This window comes from Haliotis rufescens, unplaced genomic scaffold (genome assembly GCF_023055435.1).
Source record: "Haliotis rufescens isolate VD_foot unplaced genomic scaffold, xgHalRufe1.0.p SCAF_9, whole genome shotgun sequence".
Taxonomy (NCBI): Eukaryota; Metazoa; Mollusca; class Gastropoda; order Lepetellida; family Haliotidae; genus Haliotis; species Haliotis rufescens.
The window spans coordinates 11,593,198-11,616,878 of NW_025964383.1; positions in this window are offsets into that span (position 1 = coordinate 11,593,198).

The window sequence follows — 23,681 nt, forward strand, 5'->3', positions numbered from 1 at the left end:
ATACATAAACTTTTTATACACAGTTTTCACTATTTCGAACCTATCGGGTCTGATATAGAGCAACAGCATACCCGATAGCACATTTCTGTTCATTATCAATTTGTCTCTTGTATACGGCCAGGGCATTGTCCAATTCTGCATATTTCTCCTTGCGCACCTGTTCACCTCCTCTGCATCACAATTTAGTTTTCAGATGGGATGGGACTTAGTTTCCCATGCCACCCCTTGACATGACTAGTAATACACGGACCAATGTTGCCGTGGTGGTTCCACAAACTGCGACCATGGCCACCTTCCCTTTCAAAACGTATTGTTAATGTTAGCGGTTCTGTTGTACCACATATTTCGCATGAAATACTGTTTTGTAAACCCGTCTTCATTTTCATTGTCAAGGTTCACTGTCAACTACATGTATGTCCACTGTTAATGTATATATGTTGTACTTTTCTCCTATTGGCCTCAGATACTAATAAGATATATATAATATACAACAAAGATTAATGTGATGCTATCAGTTACTGACAAGTGAATATGTTTACTAACTGTGATGAGATGGGCTGTGTGGATTTACAAACTGCTTAGTCTCCAAACGTTGCACACAAAAAGCCACCTGATAAGACAGACTAGTGCCGCCTCAGGGGTCTAGTAGCAAGAGAGGGAGGTCATTGGTTCGAGCCCCTGACCACGTCATATCAAGAGGCGTAGAATGATGGTATTTTTTGTTACCCTGCCTAGTTATCAACATAAAGTGGGCAAGTACTGTAAAATCAGCGCATCCACACAAATAACAAGCAGACAGACACACATGTATATGCAACAATCTTGATCTCGCCCCAATCTTACCATGTTTTTTTTCAATAACTCAATTTACCTATCGTCACACGAGTCAAAACCTTCAGCACTAGGATGTTCAGGCCAGAATGGACAAAATAAGGAATGGTCGGCTCGGAGTCTATACTGTGACTGCGTGGGGTGTCCATGTTAAACTGCGGCATTGTAACTCAGTAGGCTTACACGATAAAATCGACATAATATCAGTATAGACTAGTATAAACAGCCACACAAGTGTAATCATTATTTGAAAATATATAGACAAGTCACCTTATCCACTGTGAAAAACACAGAATGGAGAGGCAGAAATCAAACAAAATAAAAAATCTGAGAGAACCCTATTGTCTGAATGAACTCTTGATTTGATTGTGTGAGTTAATGTGATTGATGAGGATATGATCACAGTGATCTTTTGCTGGGTGAAGTACATATGAATTTTCACGTTATGTATTATTATTTTGCATTTTGTTTCATGCATTGTGTTATGTTAGAAGTGACTGGCTTGAAGAATGTCTACTTGTAGTTATGTCGTAGTTACACACTTCTTAAAATATGACATACGGTAAAATAAGCTGAAAAGATGGCTTAACTTCTTGTACCCTGAGCAGCTTTTGCAGTTTTATGTTGTGGAAGATATGGGACCTGATGTTGATGAAGCATCAAAATCACATGTACCGTTATCTCACATGCACTTGTATTATTGCTGTCATGTTGTCTAAATATATATTTTGTCATATGATTAAAATGATTTCCCAAAATGTTGATGGCCCTGAATGTTGTTTGAAATATTTATTAATCATTTTATCTCTGCTCGTGGGTTTCAACAGAGTGGTAAACATCTAAGACCCGCATCACTTGATTGCAGTCAACACGAATCTGACACACTGTGATATAACTGAAATGCTGAAGTGACCCTTAACCAAACTCACTTAGTAATGATCTTTCAACATGATGGGTTAACGTGCATGATATCTTCAAACCTGCACCTACATTTCAATATCTGTGAGAGGCCCATGACGAGACTCTTGTCCTAACATATAATTACAGATAATCCATAAGGTTAACTAAAAGATCAACAGTCGGACATAACAAACAGTCCAAATCACCATATTATGACACACCAAACGTCGGATGTACAAACAGATCAAATAACACATATTCAGACACACAAAAAACAGTCGGATATGACAAGCAGTTCAGGTAGCCATGTTAGGGCACACCAGAGAGTTGGGCAGTACCACATATGTTTGTATCATACAAACAATCCAGAGGCAGACTACCAATTGATTTCATAAACCTTAGAACGAATATTCCCAAATAACAACATATATTCTCACTTAACCAACAGGAGTACATGGAGATATACAAACAACATGCATCAACAGTCTCTCATAACATGCAGACAGTTAGTTTCGCTGATTTGCCTGATCCAGGTCGCATAGCATGTTCATTATCTATATCCAACGAATAACTCATGCTGGATTGTATGTTCAGTATCAACCACTGGTTTACCTCACACATGCTAGGTTATATGTTCAGTATCAACCACTGGTTTACCTCACACATACTTGGTTATATGTTCAGTATCAACCACTGGAACACATACTAGGTTATATGTTCAGTATCAATCACTGGTTCACTTACCACATGCTGGGTTGTATGTTCATTATCAACCACTGGTTTACCTCACACATGCTAGGTTATATGTTCAGTATCAACCACTGAAACACATACAAGGTTATATGTTCAGTATCAACCACTGGTTTACCTGCCACAAACTAGGTTATATGTTCAGTATCAGCCACTGGTTTACCTGCAACATACTGGGTTGTATGTTCAGTATCAATCACTGGTTTACCTCACACATGCTAGGTTGTATGTTCAGTATCAACCACTGGTTCCCTCCCACATGTTGGGTTGTCTGTTCAGTATCAACCACCAGTCTACTTACCACATGCTTGGTTGTATGTCCAGTATCAATCACTGCTTTACCTCCCATATTTTGGGTTGTATGTTCTGTATCAATCACTGCTTTACCTCCCACATGCTGGGTTGTATGTCCAGTACTAACTACTGGTTTACCTCCCACACATGCTGGGCAGTATGTTCAGTATCAACCACTAGTTTTCCTCTCCCATGCTAGGTTGTATGTTCAGTGCATACCACTGGTTTACATCCCTCTGCTTTAAGGAAGGCCCCATTAGTTCCGAGGTAACCCTCATGTCAATGACCACTTCATATAACAAAATCTGACATACAAAAATACCAATCCTCTTCCTACCCCGCTTTGAGGAAGGCTCCAAGAGCTCCAAGGTAACCCTCATGTCAACGGCTACTTCATATAACCAAATCTGACATACAAAAATACCAACTCTCTTCCTACTCCTGATCATCAAGTTTGAAATTAAAGTGTCAAATGTTCTTAAAGTGAAACACTAGTCTCTGAGGAAATGGCATCAGAAGTCAGTATCTACCGCCATGTGCATTGATGACTGCCGTGCAGTGTCGATACATGTAATGGATGAGGCGGTTGATGAAGGCCATAGGCACTTGAGACCGCACTCTGAGGAACGCCTGACACAGTCCCGCTGCAATTGTTGACCTTGGTCGGTCGTCATTCAGCCGTCTTTGAATTTCGTCCCACAGGTGCTCAATGAGATTTAAATCGGTCAGGCCACTGCATGGTTCTAATGCCATACTGCTGGAGGAAGTCTCTTGTTGCTCTCGCAGTGTGGGCACGTGCGTTATCATGCTTAAAATTCGTGGTTGCGGCGACATGCCAAATGAGGTATGGCGTGTGGTCTCAAGACTTGATCAATGTACCGAGCTGCTGTGACACCATTTCCTCTCCCTGGACCGACGTTCTGTAGGACCACAGGGCCGACCCTCTGTGCAAGAGCTAATCCACCCCACACCATGATGCTCGTACCACCACACGAGTCTCTCCCAACAACACAAGCAACCGAATAACGTCGCCAGACAGTGGAGGTGTCTGCTCGTCAATCGTCGACGCACGGTGTTCGCACTAATGTGTCGCTTGTGTGTCCCCATGGTCTGTCGAGCAGTTTCCGCAGCAGTAACAAAGCGATCTTGAAGATGCTGTCGCACAATCTGACGATCCTGACGTCGGATGATCATCTGTAGCGTTGGTGGTCTGGTTCCGTTGCTGGACCATGTATATGGTCCTTACGTGGACTTGAAATGCTCTTGCTACTTGTCGGGGGTTTGTCCAGCTTGCAATCGTCCAAGGGCTTGGTGTCGATGATTTCTTCACCAAGATTCTTAGCATGTGGTAGCAATCTAATAACGATGACTGTTATCCGATCTGACTGTTTTTTGGGGGGCAAGAAATGGGGGAACGCATGTGTATTTCAATTTGCACGGAACTCAGGTGCATCGGGTTCCCATGGCCGTTGCCGTGATGCGTTTGGGCGATCGGTTTATTGTCATCTGCTTTGTTTTTTTATCATCAAATTTCATTATCCGGACAAGGTATTGTTAAATTTTAGAAACTTTGACAAAAAACACTTAGATATTTAAATGACAACTGTGCATGCAATATTACTTGGTGTGACGATTCTTTTGCGGTTCAGTATATATGTGTTATTTCGTCAAAAACTATAATTTCCCCTCTTAAAGATCTTATGCAGACATTCATCGTGTCATATTCACAAGAGTACCAAGGCAGAATTTAATTAATATAAGTCCACAGATATTCAAACAAAATCAGTTGTTTGATCTGTTTTGATACTCTAGGTTCATTTTTCAGATATATAATCTGTACAAGAAAAATATTATTCAAATCGTTCCCAGTCAGTTTTGACAAACTAAGTTTATTCAACTCTCTCTGGTACAGCAAGTCTTGCACTCCATGCGGTCATACATGATGCACATCAGGAAAACCATATGGTATGTAATATACTACAAACTGACGTTTGTTTGCACAGAAGTGATTTATCTGAATGTTTATACAAAGTTTATAGCAAAATGAATAAATTGCATCATATCTTCTGATTGGTTCGCCAAGCAATCGGGTTTTTTTGCGTTTTCATAAACAGCAAGTATTTAAACCGCGTCCACTACCGTGATGCTGATTTCCATATTAGTTGATAATAGAATGGGCCTGACTTGTGTTACGATATTGCGCTTATTTCGTATTGCCTTAAGATATTTGTTTGTTAATAATCACATAGGCGGTACATGGAGTCATGAGTGATGGGTGTCTGTTCTGCTGTTAAAGGTGTACGATGAAGTTTTCTGTGTGAATGTGACAAAGAAAATCAATTCGCCTAAAAATAACACAAAAAACAAGAGCATTCCTGTCTGGTCAAGGATAATAAGATGGAATCAACCAGGGTGACTTGAGAGGTCATCCAAGTTAAACTAAAGGCGGAAAGCTCATGAAAGTAGCAACAAAATCGCACTTACAGGAAGTGTATGAAAAACATCCTTATACAACTGAGCCAAATCCCAACATCTACTGGGTGATAAGGTACATGTAAACTGCATGCAGTCATTGTGACTATGAGCTATCAAACGGTTCACTCTCCAGGATCATGTACCTGAATGAGCATGTTGTGATAAGCGATTTTCTTATAAACTTTAAGTAAATGTACTAGTACTTCAATGTAAGGATCTTGTAAGATAAATCGTGGTAAATGACTATCTACTGTGGATGTGTGGACACATTAGTTAATGATTTAATCATGTGGTATTAACAAATATGATTTGTTTTTTTCCAAAAAAATGTAAGATTACAATCCCAGGACATGTCTTCATTGCTTGTGAACTTAGAATGTATTTGTACGTGCATAACATGTATTCCCATATCTTGTAAAGTAGTAAAATATTATTATGGGTTGACCGGTAACTTTAGTTTTCTTGTTGTGTATTTATCAGACAATCTCTAACATGGATTACTGTCAATTCATCATTATATCATTAAGACACAGGAGATATTATAACTTACATAAATGTAATCAAATCGCAGCAGACCACCTAATTAACATTTAGGTCCATGTGAGAGAATGTTTTTAACTTCCTGAGGTAATGTAAAATGCAATAGATAACAAATGCACTTTTGAAATATCTATTCTGCATGTTGTTAAGTTGCAGCATACTACCTTCCCAGAGCTAGCACCCACATTGTGTAGTTGTCAACTTACATCAATAAGGGATATTAGAAGACATCCTCAGCAGTCGTTGTTCATTCAAAACAAACATTATAAGTACACACATTGAATAAAATCGCAGATAACCACATACCAAATAACTCAAGTAGGAAATGATAGACATGGCACAATAGTTGTCATGCCAATTTTGTCTCTATCTATATCTATATTTTTTCAGTTTATTTGTTCTAGAATTCTTAAACGAGTCTATAATACGAATCGGAAACACATATGTCGAAACCATTTGATTTTAGTGTATTACAAGAACATTTTCATTGGACAGTTGTATTCAATATACAGGATTCAATGCTATGGATGAAGTTTCAATCAGTGAAACGCATTACTAAGTTCCCGAACAACTTAGTCACTCCGAGTGGAGCTACTCACGCTAAACCTCGTTTTTATCCAATATGATGAAAGTGTCAAAAAAGGTCAATAGGCAGCCGTTGCATACAATAATTAATAACACGGCAGCCAGGCAACGTCTATGTTCATCTCTATACCCAAACCAGCTAACTCCACTGCACATACAGAATTCCTTGATGAGCACATAAGACACCATCAGGAAAGCCGCTACGACGTGAAAACTGAAGCGGACCGGTGTCCAAGGTGCTCCACAAACCACAGATAACACACGATAACGTCTAAGTGATTATGACCATATTCTTATTACTCGGAGTATTGTTTACGATCATGGTTTGTAAAAATACATGAGTGAACTTAACTGAAAAACGCAAAGAACCCTCCCGTCTAATCCTTTTCTTCGAAGCCTGTGTCAATTCCGGGGTCATAACACAGACAACTACGTTTCACAAAAGGGAATCGCAGCATGCTCTTATTTCTGAACAAAACATAATTGAATGAAAACAATATTGTATGTGTTGAAAGTCTGTAGACTTTTGGATGTTACAATGTAGGTACATTGTGGCTATCAGAATAGATCAACAAACTCTATAATGTATTTTCGGGACCCGAATAATTCGGGAAATGATTAATTCAGACAAGACAAGTAATAATACATGCCTGAACTACAAGATGGTTAGTTGTGCATTGTTGTGAGGTCCTCATTGATGTAGGCTTTGTCATCGCCATTGTCCAGGTGACCCATGACTGAAACTGACGTGTCGCAGTGGCTGTCACAATACTCAGAGTCCGACTGACTCGCGTTTGTTGTCAATTGTCTTTTATGGTCGTTGTCCAAGTCAGGAGAGACGAACACTTCATCACTCACTCACGTTTAGTTGAGATGGGGTATTTACCTTAAGGATGCGCTTCGTGACATATCTCCCATTACGTTGTGAAATAAGAGATTGGCCAGTAAAGTTTACGATTTTACATCATCATTTCACATTTGCAACATCTGCAAAGTTCATTTGCACATAAAATAAGTATAATTGCAAAGTAGTATGCATACATATGTGTCATAGTGGTCTTTTAATCCCTTCGGTTTTTATCGTATTACTTAGATTTTCACAAAGGTTCGAGTACGTCGAGGAAAGCACGTCAAGCCATGATGACGTCACAGTAGCCAAACTGTCACTGGTTTAGTGAGGGTGTGGTGTGTCATTGATGTGATAGGGTTACACAATCCATAGTTTTGTTCGATACAATACTGACAAATTTTTAGATATTGTAAATGTTTAAATATATTCATGTAAACTGCTGTAGAGAGCTTTGATAGATTGATACATTAGTGCGAGTGGCAAACAAAAGATGTGACTGTGTCTCGGAAGTTTTGAGACAATCTGTTGAGGAGATTTTCGAAGATCAAAGTTACTTTGCAGGTGTTATCTTTAATTAGGACGACGTGGCGTGATGAAATACCAATTCAGTGTCAGTCAGTGATTTCTAAACTAAGGATGCGTATCTTGTTGTAATTGACATGTGGCGTGTTTATGTAACAGTTTAGACTGTCTGGCGTCCGCTTGGACCACTCAGTGGCACTTTCCTGCTCGCAAATCTGTCAGACTTACAGTCTATGCTCAATGTTTCTGTCTTTCAGAATGGACACTTCCCGAAGTGTTCTGTCTGTCAGCAGCAGTTTATCCTGAAAGGTCCAGTCCCCTCCGTAGAAATATGCGCAAAACATTTCATTGGAGATGCTCAATTGTTAACATGCTGACTCATTGTCCCTTCGTTTTAAAGATTCAGTTTGTAACTGACCAACTGACACTCAAGTGTGTGAGTGAGTGAGTCTGTCTCTGAATACAGTACATGACTAATCTTTAGGCATTGTATCCGTTCATTAGTGTAGTATATTATGCGCACACATAAACAAATATATTGGAATATTATAATAATGTAATTTCAGCACATTGACAAGAAGGAAGACATGGACCGGATACGAGAGCCTCAAAATAACCCATGCATTTCTTGCTTGGTAAATTCTTATTACCCTTATTCCTTGACCTCCCTAATCACATATCTAAAATGTATTTCACGGCTTAACATGGCTGCTGCATCTACATGTTAGTGAGTTTCATCGATGTGGTCAACATGTACCAACCATGTCTCTTTTTTGTTTCCAAAACTAATGTTGCGGGTGTAACATAATTGGCAATACATGAACACTGATAAGGAAGAGAATGTCAGCTTCTTTATTATTAGGAACACAACGTTTCGGAGTATATGTGTACTCCTTCATCGGGTGAAATGATGAAGGAGTAAGCATATACTCCGAAATATTGTGCATCACTTCCAAATGCCTATCAAAGACTTGATGGAATCTGATGTACATATTTGATGCGGCAGGTTTGGTCACTGATTAACAGTTCATACGCTGAACTTAGGAACATTTAATGTAGATCTGATGTAACTTAAAGGTTACAACATACAGGCAAAAGCAGTTTACATAATTTTAGCCACCCTCTACAATTGCGGGAAACAAGAGTAAAGAAGTCCTTGTTCGTCTTTAGCGTCAGCTAATACAGGTCAGGCACTGGGTAGTTTTGTGTATTCGTATACAATGAATCACTGCTCATATGTTCAACCACTAGTTTTATCTGGCCCATGGTTCATTACCTGGAGAATCAAGCAATATTGATACTTAACTGGTATATGTTTGTCCACTTTATGTGAGTGTTGCTGGACGATTATTTTACCCCTCCATATCACTGTCTTAGATACGTCAACCATAAAACTATAAACATTGCTATCAATTAATTGGCATGGGGCCCATATGCAAAACATAGCATACAATCAAATATACATCCAACCTTCCATAAGTGATTGCGTGAGATAAAATTTGATGTAACGGCCCCTTCAAGCAATATCAATGCCAGGCACTAATATGCCTGTGTCAGAAGATTTGTCAATATGAATAGGAAAACACGAGGTGCTTTTACAATATTTACAAGCACTTAGAAAGATGATGGTCAACATTTCAAACACCTTCAAAAGCAACAAAACAAAACAAAACACTCTGTACCACGGAAAGGAAGTTGAATAGGTAAACCACATATCAGAAATTTCCCATACATATATAAACACAACGAAACTGCACAAGATTCGAGTTGCAGTAATCATGCATTCCCGTGCACCACACAAATAATGGGAAGAAACATCCTTGAATTTGAAAAGTCCTGTTTGAATGCGTTTTTTAAGAATGCCTAGTTAATCAGTTTCACATGTATGCATATGTTTTCACAGGTGTACTGTCAGTGACTGTTGAACTTAGCGGACATTACTGTAAATATACCAGTATATAAATTTATATTCATATTGGTGGCAGAGTGAATTATATGGAGCTGAGTCTCAACCTTCCATAACCGGCCAACTACCAAGAATATATGATCATCCACGTTGGTATTCGTTTCTTCTGGGTTAGAAGAAATTCCTATGCTTATCCTACAAGTTGACTGAATGGATCTGGATGTTGGTTGCCTGAAATGTGGTACTCTCGCAGCTTTGAACGTTGCTCATTACATCAATCACTGGTTTGTCTGATTTAGAAACGATTATGAACTGCCGCCATAATACAGCTATGATATTGCTGAGAATGAGGTTAATGTACAAAATAAAACATAAAACCTTTCTGCATCTTCATCTTCCCGTTAACTATCTATATATAAATGTCCAGTTTCCACCCTTGCCGAACTAGGCTGGAACTTGTGAGCTAGATCGTAGCGCTGTCAGTGGCTATAACGAGTTTTGTTCCTCCTATTGATGAACCAGATTCCATCTCTAATATCACTTGCATTTGCTTGAAACAAAATGGCGGGGCCCAGTCAAGACGATCTGATTGATAGTCAAGATCTTTGATGAAATAAAACGGGTTTTACCCCGCGACGAGCATCAAATCACGATAACACCTTTGTCAAAAACAGATTTGCAAAATTGCTGTCGAAGGCCCAGTTGACAGAACACATGCTTTGCAAATCCTGCAGTCGACCGAAATCTGCACATTGAAACCCACTTTGTTTACGAACCAGATGTCTAGTTCGTTGCGCGATTTTGACTGGACTATGCAAAGACTCGTTGATCCAGGCAAAATGTAACTCCGGAAATTCCAGTCTATTTCAGCAAGGATGGAACCGGGAAGTTGTCTTATCTCATTAATGCATCAGCCATGCACAAAGAGTTCAATTTTGTCTGTAGATAATCTAGTGAATGGACCTCAAAGCTGTACTTGCCTGTGGCCACAAATGATTTGATGAAACTATTATGTGTACAATAACAAACAAATATTGGCCTTTGAAATCGATTCTACAAAATACAAGTTTGAATCATATAACTATTTATATAAAGTGAAAGCGGGTATGATAATTTTTCAATGAAACAACAGAGTACATAAACATTACGTTTTCTTTAGCGGGGATATGTTTGGGAAAAAACAGACCAATCATTGTAGGCAAGAATTACATAAGTGTGTGACAGAATGCTCTAGTTGATCTAAAATGAATCGTATGCTTGTCCAGGAATATTCATTGTATAACCCATGCTTTCGAAGAGCGAGAGGATTCACGTGCATCACGAAGGAATTGCGAATCGTAGTTTGTGTCCGATGGAAGATGACAAATCTTTAAAAAATATATTTCATATAATCAAAAATGAAATGACTAAATTGGATATTAAAGACGTGTTGGTAGAGGTGCACGTGATCACGAGGTACGTGCCGTTCAGACGACGGCAATAACTGATAAAGTTAGTTCTGAGAATTATGTTATAAATGGCTTTATAAATAGCCGCCCGACGTTGAATATTATTTCTCTCATGCAGACTCGTGCATGCGCGTGAGTATGGCTGGTTGTACTTGTCCGGACTGTACAGTGCTACTTGATTATGCTGACACCGAGGCCAGAATGTGATTTGTCCTCTTTCATGCAGAACGTCAGGCAGTGTAATAATAAGTACTATCTTTTAACGTCTTCTGGTGCAACAAGACCAGGGTAGAACCACACAACTTTCATTCTCCGGGACGACGCTCTATCTACTAATCATCGGACATGGTTTCAACAGAAAACAATATACTAAATTAGATAATTCTGTGACATTCATAATGAATGAGGCATCAATCCAGATGTCAAAGTAATGTTGTGCACATTATATGTGTTCACGTGATTCTCAGTATGTGTCTGGTCAGGCAATGACGCTTTACACCCAATCATCCACTGGCGACAATACCTGGGATGAATAAGTGCAACAGATTTTACTTTGTTATTTTGATATGTGCTTCACAGAATTGACTTTTCAAATATAATATTGCTGACACATCAGAGTCCCTGTGTTCGCCCTCTGCACTCACATAATTACAAATGGGGATGAAAAGATTATCACTGTACAATTAAATGCCATTATTTGTCTCATTGATATTTTGAAGGGATTCATTTAAAGTATGAGAGTCAATCTCGACAAAGTCCACATCAACACAGAAGGAGACCTGGTCAACAGGAAGTCGGACAGGAGACCTGCAGGGGAGGGGAAACTGAAAAACTACTGGGGCACATGTAGCACTGCTCCGCTCCCCCGGGCTGGCTGTCCCCAGTACTGGGAGATGGAATCTATGGTCAGTCTGGACAAATCACTCACAAGGAACAAACTGATCCTTGAGATTGGATTATGTAGGAAGAAGCAGCGGGACGGGCATCATTGTTTAGATTTGTATCCTAACTCCTTCAGTTTGGAGGTCGGCCACTGGGATATGCAAGAAGACATGTAAGGAGGGGAAGCATGTGCTGCATGTGAGTAACACTCTCTCCAACACAACAGGGTCATCAACACACTACATTACGATGTTGACTATGGTGACGCGAGGAAGAAGATTGTCTTCATTGATGTGAAGGAGAATAAAGTGATGTCGACGTTAAACAATGTAGACGCTAGTCACCAACTGTGGCCGATGTTCGGGATGTATAACCCTTCTCTTCTCGTTGTCACCATGACACTTGTAGTGGGCAGCAAAATAACCATGCCAGAGGAGAAAACAGCAATGCTTGCCAAGGCGCTATCGTGATGTGGCCTTGGAGAGGTGGCAACGAAGATGATTATGAACAAACATAGACTTGTGTGAATATACTACTTACCAACAAATACATGACAAATGTCTGATCTATGACAGAAAGCTTCCAGTATGATCTAACAGTGTAAGGGATCCTCGTGTATTTCATATGTAGACCCTGTATCTAAACTTGTAGAACTGGGGCATTCAGTGATTGTCATTGCGTCATCCATAAGATGTAGTACAGTATTGTATAGGTTGTGAAACGTCAGGGGTATCGAGATTAGATAAAACGTGCAACAAGTAAAATCAATTATCGCTGATAATTGTGAATATTCAAGGCTACAAAGGAAATATTTCCCAGACACGAACTTTCAGTCTGACGGCCGTGCTCATCAGGTGACGTTATTTTATTAGAATGAAAGGCTGAAGCGTACGTAAAATAAAAATCGCATACCAGCTCCGGAATGCAGATAGTGTCATTACAGATGGTGAGAGTACGAGGACCTGGTTACGAGATGCTGCCGAAGCGCGTCTATGCTTGACTGTGAGAAGACTCTGTGAGTTGCCCTTGTTTGATACACGTGAAATATATACCATGAGACTGTTCTCTCTTTGCCAACTCAGGTTATCGGGGCAAGTATGCACTTCATGTTGGACCAACTCGAGCACATTTGTCAAACACGTAAATAGTATTTCCCAGTTGTTGATGGATCTGTTATGAGCAGTCATAGCCCCGAATTGAGTAATTCTAACGAAACGTTACCAAATATTCCCGTTCATAAACGGAGTAACTATTACTCTGGGTGTTAGTAAATAGGTCACACTTAATTCCCATTGTCGCTTGTGCAGAAGACAACATTCGTTAAGCTTCGGGACAGACATGGTGGGTTCAAATTCCGCAGGTGACACACGTTTTTGATAAAATTGTTCTGTCAACAAAGTAAACAAAATGGAACAAAAGAAGTTCCACCAATGCAATGTGGTGTATAACTAACAATTCAGTTCATTAACGCATAGTCAAAGACAAAGGAGCAATGGTTTCATGCTAACGTTGAATTTAAAATAATAAACGTTTCGGGGGACGTAAACTGGCCGTCGTTTGTGTAAGCAACGTATTACTTCAATAGGATTTTGGATATGTAAGATAACATAGAAACATATTTTGCAAAAAATTAAACATAGATGTAAAGACTTTATTCAAAAAAAAACATTCAATGAAATACAAAAGACATGACATGAACATTATTATTTTGAATTCAAATGTTTTAGTGCACCTACTTCTTATCTTACGTACACCTATGCCGAATGTTAACTGATGTTTGATGTTATGTACATGATCTCAACATTCGAGCAGCAAAACGTTCCAAGAAACCTGATTTTAAAATACAATCCCCTTACACAGTAAACACTGTAATGAAGATGAATATCAAGTATTATTAAAATGTCATATAATGGTCTAAGAAATGAAAATATGACTGAAACACATTTCCAATGAACGATCCAGTCAAAAGTTTAATGTTCTACTCCAAACTGCTAATGTGGATATGTTGTTTAAGCAGTATTGTTATTCCATGTATGTCACATGAGGGCTAAGTGCGTTCAAATGAAAATATGATGAAATGCTATATTGTTAATCTGTTGTCAAACAACACGTTTTCAATGTCACAGTTGCGCTGCAACAATGGTCCCTATTATTGTTGAAGTACTGTTGTTCTTGTGGCCACATATGCTAATAAACTGCATGTTTGTGTATAATGCACAACACAAGTTACTGTGTTCACATTGATAACTGAAAATGCTTACTAACTATGGAGATATGTACTGCACAGCTTTACAAATGTATTAGTCTTCTAACTCTGTACACAACACGCCACCAGTAAAGACTGACCAATGTTTACCTCCTCTGTGGTCAAGTGGATAGTGCGTCCGCCACTGGCTGCGGCATACGAAAAGTCGTTAAAAGATAGTACTTGTTTTTGCCCTGCCTGGCGCTCGGCATAAAGGAATCTCTCAAGGAACCGTGAGTCCGTACACTGTGTTTCAGTGGGATATCCATGTAAATGTGCTGCATGCATGGTATCTCAGTCGACTGGCTGACACATGTCCGAATTAGTACAAGTAGAAACACACAGTGCATGCACGTTGCTATTCATGTGCAGTAATCTTGAACGTCAAATCCCATTTCTCCTCACCCCACAGACCAGTGATGCTTGATAACGTCGTGCATCGATGGCATTTACCCTAGATACATATTGTTTATATAAAACAAAACATTTGCCAAAAGTCTGTGGATGTTGTTATCTACCTCTGTCGTGAGTTTCAACAAAACGGGAAACAAGACCAGGGCCCGGTTCCACAAATACGTCTTAGCGCTAAGATGGTCGTAACTCCCATACTATAGCATAGGCTTACGGTAGTCGTAGCGCTAAGATCGCTTTGTGGAACAGGGCGCTGTATCAATTCGGGCTTTCTTCCAACATCAAGCTGACACACCATAGCTACTATACTGTGCTGTAGCGCACTTTAGAACACAACAAACAATCAGATAAACAAATAGTCCAAATAACACGTATTAAGACCCAGCAAACAACATGACATAAATTGTATTCTCAGTGTCAATAACTGGTTTACTCCGAAACTTGCCGCATTGAATGTTCAGCTTGATGCTGGTTTACCACTCTCGGCCTGTCTCGGTTTGATCTGTATGTCCATGTGTTCTTCTACATGTGCACATTCTGGCAACTAAGTGCGTCAGGTACACTACTGCCTAGAAGTTCATTCCCCTAACACGCGTAAAGGATGCGTGTAACACGCATGTGACACGGGTGCTCAACGGGTTGAACACGGGTTAGGCACCCGTTGAACACGCGTGTGCAACGAGTGTGCAGCGCGTATGCAACCCGTTGAGCACGCGTGGGTCACTCGTTGCACAAGCGTCTACCATGCGTGTAACACAGACCGGGTTTCAGTTGAATTTGACAAATATATCAAATGAATAGTGAGAAAAACCAAAACAGTGAGATGTTAATCTTGAGTATGAGCGGCCATTGACCTGTGTTCACCAGACCTGAACACAAGGTCGGCCCGTCTTAATTAGTGTTCAGTTGCTAGACTTTTATGGCATGAACCATTAAACGAGGGTCCTGTCTAGCCATTGTGGCTAGCCGACAGTAGAACAGTAGTGAATTTAGATGCGAGTTTATTGCTAGGAGTGAGTGAGAATGGTTTTACGCCGCTTTTAGCAATATTCCAGCAATATCACGGCGGGGGACACCAGAAATGGGCTTCACGCATTGTACCCATGTCGGGAATCGAACCCGGGTCTTCGGCGTGACGAGCGAACGCTGTAACCCCTAGGCTACCCGACCGGCCCTTATTGCTAGGAGAACCCCCGAGTAAACACGATTGTCGCGGGTTGGTAAATGCTCGCCATTAATGAAGTGAATGTTTGTGGATTGCTGACATATTCGTTTCAAAGGGGCACTGATCTAAAGCAGTTCGCCGGGACTTGTTGCTGACTTTTTTTATTGTTTTTTCAACGTGAGTACCCGGATGATATAGCAGAAATCTAGACTAGTTCGCGACCTGTGCTGCGCCATTCATAAGCGCATTTGTCACTTTTATTGATAGTATAAGGGCGTCACATATGGTTGCTTATTTTATCGTGTTTATATTTTTCTTTTTTCTTAAAAAAAGTCAATTAAGATAGATAACAATGAGCAATCAATCAACGTATTATCTGTTAACCCTTTGAACAAAGTATGTTAGTTTTACATCGGCACTTCACGCCATGATATGAGTGTATTCCCTTTGCTTTAGTAAACCTACACATGTAAACACTTACTTATCCACTGTGCATAATAACAATGATTAATCAATCAACGTATTTTCTGTTCATACCAAAAAAAGTAAATCACCTGATCATTCATCTCTTGATGGGTTGCCACGGGCATATTTCATAACACACTTTTCACTTCACTTCAAACCTGGATTTAGATTGAAAAATTACACAAGACACGAGAAATGCCAAATGGGAACCTTTACCACTAACTATACCTGTATTTAATTCATTAACTGAGCATCAAGTGAATGACGACAAATACACAAGTGTAGAGTATACCAGAAAACGTGGATGACAACAAGGGAGTAGCAATCGTATTATCAACGCAAGCCGAAATCCGAAAATGTTTTCAGTGCAGGGATACTTCTTTTATATCATTAAACTATATAACCATCAGGGATATTTCCAAATGACGACATCTGATGAGCTTCCACCGTTCTTTTTGTCTTTTTGTTTTGGCTGAAGAAATTAATTAACATGCGCCCTTGGTCGAAATCTTTATTGATCACGGGTGACCAATCAGCCCAGCATGTATAAAAACATCCCTAAAACATTTAACGAAACGTTCCGGAAATGTTTAAAAAATGTTTTCTTCATGTGATTATATGGTTCAAGAAACGTTTTAGAAACATTTTCTGTGAACATTTGATAATAACGTTTCTAAAATGTTTCTGTAAAATATTCCAGAAATGCTTTTGGAAACGTTTTATTCACGTGAATTTGAACGGTTCCGGAAACGTTTATGGAACGTTTTCTGTGAACATTTGGTTATAACGTTTCCAAAATGTTTTGAAAACGAACCAGGGTGTTGGAAAAGCTCAGTTTTTGATAGTGTTGCCAATGTTCAAAACGTACAACACCCACTCACTGTTAACAAGATACAAATGATTAGGACAAATAGTCAGGGACTGTACACCCTTCAGGCACGTACTGCAGAAAAGAAAATACCAATGACGACATGGTAATCCATGCCGTTTCTTCAACATTCAGTCAACAATGAACTTCAAGACTCAGTTCTGTGGAGATTTAAATATTTTTAGGAAACTTTTACACCTTTCGAAATTATTGATTGTCAGAATCTTCTTCTTTTGGTTTTGCCTTGATCCACTTTTCTGAAACATAAAACAAATTCTGAATTAATCTAAAGCAGATTTTAAAATATATAGTATAGATACATCCAACTGAAGAGACAATATTCCATTTAAGATAACGTTTTATCAGTAATCTAACAATAATATATTTGTAGGGTTTTGGTGGAAACATATTTTAATAATCATTCAGAGACACATAAATTCTTGTGGTAACTATAATAGTATAACAGTATCATGCATCACATTGAATTCAAAAAGTGGTGCAGCAGGAACACCCCAACCCACGTAACGGTCAGCTGAGTGCAGATACAAATCCAATTCTTAGCATTCATTTAAAGCCACACAATCATCAAAATATACATGATCTAGTAGCTCATGGTATTTAACAACAGTTTTTGCGCATGCACTTACGTTTGCATCATTCACAGCCCCTGGTGTATTTTGTGTGTTCCTCAACACACCCAACATTTCCGTGTGTAACTCCTCGAATGCTGTTGTCTTCTTTTGCCCCTGGCTGAAGCGACAACAACAATATATTCAATAAGCATTATATTGTTAATCCAACGATGAGTGAGTGAGTGAGTTTGGTTTTAGGCCGCTTGAGGCCATATTCCAGCAATACCATGGCGGGGGACACCAGAAATGGGCTTCACACATTGTACCCATGTCAGGATTCGAACCCGGGTCTTTGGCGTGCCGAGCGAACACTTTAACCACTAGGCTACCCGACCGCCCCAATCCAAAATAGAAATATATTATATAGGTTTATAACAGTATTTTAATACTGGAAACCTATTTGTCCAGAGACGCTCCATTCTGTAGACAGGCTCGGTCAAAGGTATTTCCAAAATCCAACATTTTTGTTTTCATGGGTACATACTAAGGGAGAAAAAATGAAAAAATAATGTTTCGTAAACATAAAATTTAAATGACGTCACCTATGGACCTGCCCATACACATACAGGCTGACAAGTGCTATGAATACTAAAGTGTTCGCTTGCAAACGTCCTTTGTGAATGTTTGAAGGACTTCATTGATGATATGAATTTAATTACGAGAAACCATTCGTCGTATGATCACATTCTTTCTTTAGTCCCGTCACATCAATCTTTAATTGTGCGTGTGGATGACAGGTACAGTTGGTACGACATACAAATGTTCTGTACAGTATTCAAATATCAAGTGGTGCGCAAGTCCATGCACAGCTACATGTTTTTTCATAGTTGTTTACACCAGAGCCTTTATGCATTGTGCACTTCATTTCAATGCCACATTTAATAATGCGCCTATTACTAACAATGGATTGCAACGACTGATCATGTTTGAAAAGAACTTGGTACCAAGCAAACCATGATATTAACATTACGAGGCCGTGAGAAACACCCGGTTGTATTCGCCAGCTTAAGTATAACAGTGTCCCTCTGTATTTCTAAACAATATGATCTGCCACAAGCTGATCTCTGGAATAGGCTATACATACACGTTACACTCTGCATTCAACACAGGTAAAAGTCATTTATTGCCGATGTGAATTTGATGGTTGTTCAAGTACATAAGGGAATATATTTTCCACATATGCACATTGAAGTTTACCCTTCGATCATTATGTAAAATAATTGTATAGGTTGGTGTCTGGTGCAGTTGTTAGGCTTTCAGGAATGTTAATGTCTAACCCCTCAGCCACCGAGGCTTACACAAATATGAAAATCCGACAACTGGTAGTCTAGGGGCGCGTTGCAAGCCACGAATCGCTTAGAGAAAGCAAATTAATCGCTGCAACAGTTCGGAGCGCATACGCACTTCCAGTTACCGCTTCGTTGTCTCAACGTAGAAGAACGTAATAAAAGAGGCTCGATGCCGAGCTGATGAAATTTATGACTACTTTCAAAACGGGGAGCAGACTGAGCATGATGGGGTGTTAGCTACCTTTGCTCATTTCCTCGTTGATCCACTCAAGAATTTCATGTTACCCTGTCAAAGTCAGACGCCATTTTGATTTGAGAACGAAGCGACATAAGCCAGTGATTGTTTACTTGCAAGCGGCTGAAAGTTAGCGCACTGTTGTAAGGCGAATCGCTGTACATCGCTTGCAAGTGATTCGCGCTTTACAAATCATGTACTTTGTGAACCCCTCTGACAAGTGTAAATTGGCACGGCTCCCATGGCCGAAAGCTATGAATACACAATGCCATTTAGAAAGTCGTCAAATGTAACAAATGTTTTATTTACACAATGCCATTTGGATACTGCTAAGATAAGCGGATACTGCTTTTGAAAATGAACTTACCCCCTAAGAAATCAGATTTCACTTACCTACTTACATGTACTCACTAAAATTAGGAATTTAACGTGCGCTTTCCGACATATGCGTATTTCGCGCACGGGCCCGCCGGGTCATTTGATGTTTGATCGAATGGTATGACGAAAAAGTTACACAACCTACGTTGTTTGTGTTTGAGTTTGTGTGTGTGTTTTTACAGGTTTAGAATTTTAGGGTTTATTGGCAGCTTGTTTGTTGTACTTTTATTTTTAAATTCGGCCAAGTAGGCCTGTTTTAGATATACGCCTAGTGCTTTAGAGGTTTGTAAGTCATTTAGGGGGTTTAGTCCCGTTGGAGTGTTGTACTATAGTAGTACGTGTTCAGGCGTTTCTTTTAAATTGCAGCGGGGGCATTTACCGGTTGGCGTTTTTTTCATTTGGTGTAGGTGGGAGTTAAACTTAGTGTGGCCTGTTTGTAGTTTAGTTATTCGGTTTAGGTGTTTTAGTTTGCATTCAGATTTCTGATAGTTATTTGTCCACTTTTGGAAGATTTTCATCTTTGTGATACTTTAAATTTCGTTTTTTGATATTGGTAGGTTGATGCTTACTTCTTCTAATTTTAGTGCTAATTTGGCTGCTTTGTCTGCGAGTTCGTTGCCAAACACTCCAACGTGGGAAGGGATCCAAACTAGTTCTATGTCTTTACCTAATTTACGTAGATTGTTGGTGCTTTTAATTATCTGTTGTATTAGTTTTGGGCGTTTTTGTGTGTTTTTGTTTTTTTATGGCCTGCAGCCCACTTACTGAGTGAAAGAATTAGGGTTTTTTGGTGTATATTTATTTGATCGCTTTGCAGGGCTGTTACTATCTCCATTAATTCGGCTGTGAAAATTGATTGATTATCTTGGAGCCTATATGATGGTGTTTCTTTTGGGGGTTTGTTGATATGGATGCCGAATCCTGTGCGATTTGAGCCCGGGTCAAAGGACCCTTCTGTTTACATGTGACACGAATTTGTCCATTTTTCGTGAATGTATGCTAGTGTGATGGATTTAGCGGTATTTGGATTGGTTTCTTTATTTAGACTGGTTGAGAGAGATATGTAGATTTTGGGGGTTTGGAGTTTGGGTGTGAAGATGTTATTTGGGGCTCTTGTTTAACTGTAAATTATTAAGGTTGTGTGTATTTAGGTAATTTATTATGCGTTGAGATATTGGTGTTAATTGAGGGTTTTCGCAAGCTAGAGCTTGGAGTCTGCGGCTTATGCTAGTTTTAAGTTTTTATGCTGTTATATTTGTTGGTTTTGTTGGGTTGAGGCCCAGTAATTTATTGTTAGATGTTCTCGGCGTAGATCCAGGGGTATTTTGCCTGTTAGTTCCTGTAGCGATATGCGCGGCGTGCCATGCTGAGTGCATATATGCCTATATGCCTACTGTGTATTGACGGTTTAGTTGACCCGTTTTGATGTCTTGTTCTAATAGGGCGAGGTTGTCTAAGGTTGATCGGCCTGGGGTGAATCCACTTTGATCTTGATTTATTATATTATTTTGGTCTAGATAGTGTTGGAATCTATTTTTGACCATTGCCTCCATGATTTTACATAAGTTTGAGGTTAGAGAGATTAGTCTGTAGGAGTTTGCTTCGTTTGCTGGTTTGTTCGGCTTTGGTATTGGGATGACCAATGCCTCTTTCTATGAAGTAGGAACCTGGCCGTTTTGGTAGATGAGATTGTATAGTTGTAGTTGTTATTCCAGAAGATTTTGGCGTAGCTGTTTTTGCTATGTTGATAATGCATTCTGTTAAGTTTTGGCAGTATTGTTCGGGGTCTTTATTCTCGAAATCCGCTGGGTTGATCTGTTTGCATAGTGCTTTGAATTTGTCCCAGTCTGACTTGTTGTAATTGAAGGTTGGTTCTTGGGGTTCATTTGGGATTTGGATATTTATGTTTCCTATAGTAATGTGGATTGGAAAGTAGTCGCTGCCGAGTTGCTCCTCATGCACTTCCCACAAAGTGCTTTGGGTGAGATCAGGGGTTCAGATTGTTAGGTCTATACGTTACATATTTTGATTAAATTTATCATATCTAGTTGGTTGGTTGTTATTTAGTAGTATTAGTTGTTTTTGTGTTCTATCCATTGGACGATGAGTTTGCCGTTTTGCTCTGTTTTATCTTTAACTCCCCAGAAGGGGTGGTGGGCGTTGAAGTCCCCTAAAAAGATGGCGGATTTGTGGCTTAGCTGATTTAGGGTTTCTAAGACTTCAGGTTTAATTTGTTTCACTGTCCAGTTGTACATGTTCACAATGTTTATTTTTTGGTTGTGATGGGTTATTTGTATACAATTAGCTTCTATATTTGGGGTTTTAATTGGTATTTCTTTATGGTTTATGTCCTCCCTCATATATAGCATTAGGCCACCGCCTGCCCTACCTGGGCGAGATTTAACTCTGTCGAGTCTTACCGAGTTATAATTAGGAAGGGTGAATTTAGATTTTGGGGAGAAGTGGGTTACCTTAACGCCTATGATATGAGGACCTAGGTTTTTTCGAGACATAACTTTTAATTCGTGGCTGTGGTCGGCCAGTCTATTGGCATTCCACTGTTATATGTGTAGTCCTTCAATTATCTAGAGAGCTTCGAGTTTGGGGATTAAGTTTTGTTAAGGCGTAGGTTGTTGTGGTTTCTATTTTGAGATTTCTTTTAATGTGTTATTGAAGTTTTCAAAGGAGAGAATAATTAGATTTAGTTTGGAAGCCACTGTGTGAAAGGACTTAATGTTGGCGCTGAGTGTGTTTTGCTTTAGTATATATGCTAGTAACATTTTGAGGTTGAGGTTTGAGTTTGGTGTTTTATGGTTATGTTTTTGTTTTGTTTTCAAGAAGACATTCTGTGTATGCTGTGGAGAGGATTTTGGCTGGGACAGTTGAAAAGACGAAGAGGGCGTATGTAGTTATGAAGTTTAGGGGTGATTGAGTGGATTGTGGGGAGGTGTTCATTTTGCGGGGTTTTTTTTGTTTTGTTGTTGGGATGGTGGGGGGGGGGGGGGGGGGGGAGGTGTTCGTGGTGCAGGTGAAAGGGTTGGTTGGGTTTGGGCGGGGGTGCACGTGGCGTTTGAGGTTTGGGGCGTTTGTGATAAATTTTTAAAACCGTTTTAAGTCATTTTAATAACTAGTCATGAAAAATAATTGAATGTGAAAGACCATTTCTTTTACCATAGATCTATATTAATTCACTTCTCAATGGTCTTTCTCACGCTCACGCAAAATATGCGCGACTGAATTTAATTGCCTGTGACACTATCTGTGATCAGCTACAAATAAATCATGTGAAGTTTAGTCTTACTCATATCTGCTATATTTTCTTTAGACATTTAGTCTACAGATTAAACTGTAACTGTTGTGAACATGTTCTATTACTGCCTTACCAATCCACATCATTATGAAAACGGAGTGTGCTAGCTGGGGAACTTGTGTTCAACTATAGGCTTTTGGGGTCGTAATCGGTACTCACTTTAATACATGGCGATAACATTTCATGAAAATATATTCTGGCATATCATTTCTGCAATCTGTTGAAAACATTGCAATAACATGTTATGAAACAGTATCGCCTATGTTACAGTATGATGTTCTTGAATAACATTGTAAATACATTTCAATCACATTTCATGAAATAGTTTCTGGCATAAGATTTCTGCAACGTGTTGAAAACATTGTAATAATATGTTATGAAATAGTTTCGCCTATGTTATGGAATGATGTTCTTGAAAAACATTTTACAAACATTTCAATAACATTTTGAATAATAATAAAACATTTACACCTTATTCGGATGATTTACATAGAGAGAATCTCACCCGAGTGTCTTTTGATATCAATTTTGTCAACACGAGTTGATAAAAGTGGAAAAATTCAGAGGCTTGCCGAGGATTTTTGCCACTTTTATGAACGAGTGTTGATATATTTGATATCAAAAGACACGAGGGTGAGATTTTATTTATCATCTAACATCATTCTTTCAACTTTTTCAATTTATAGACAGTAATTAGCAG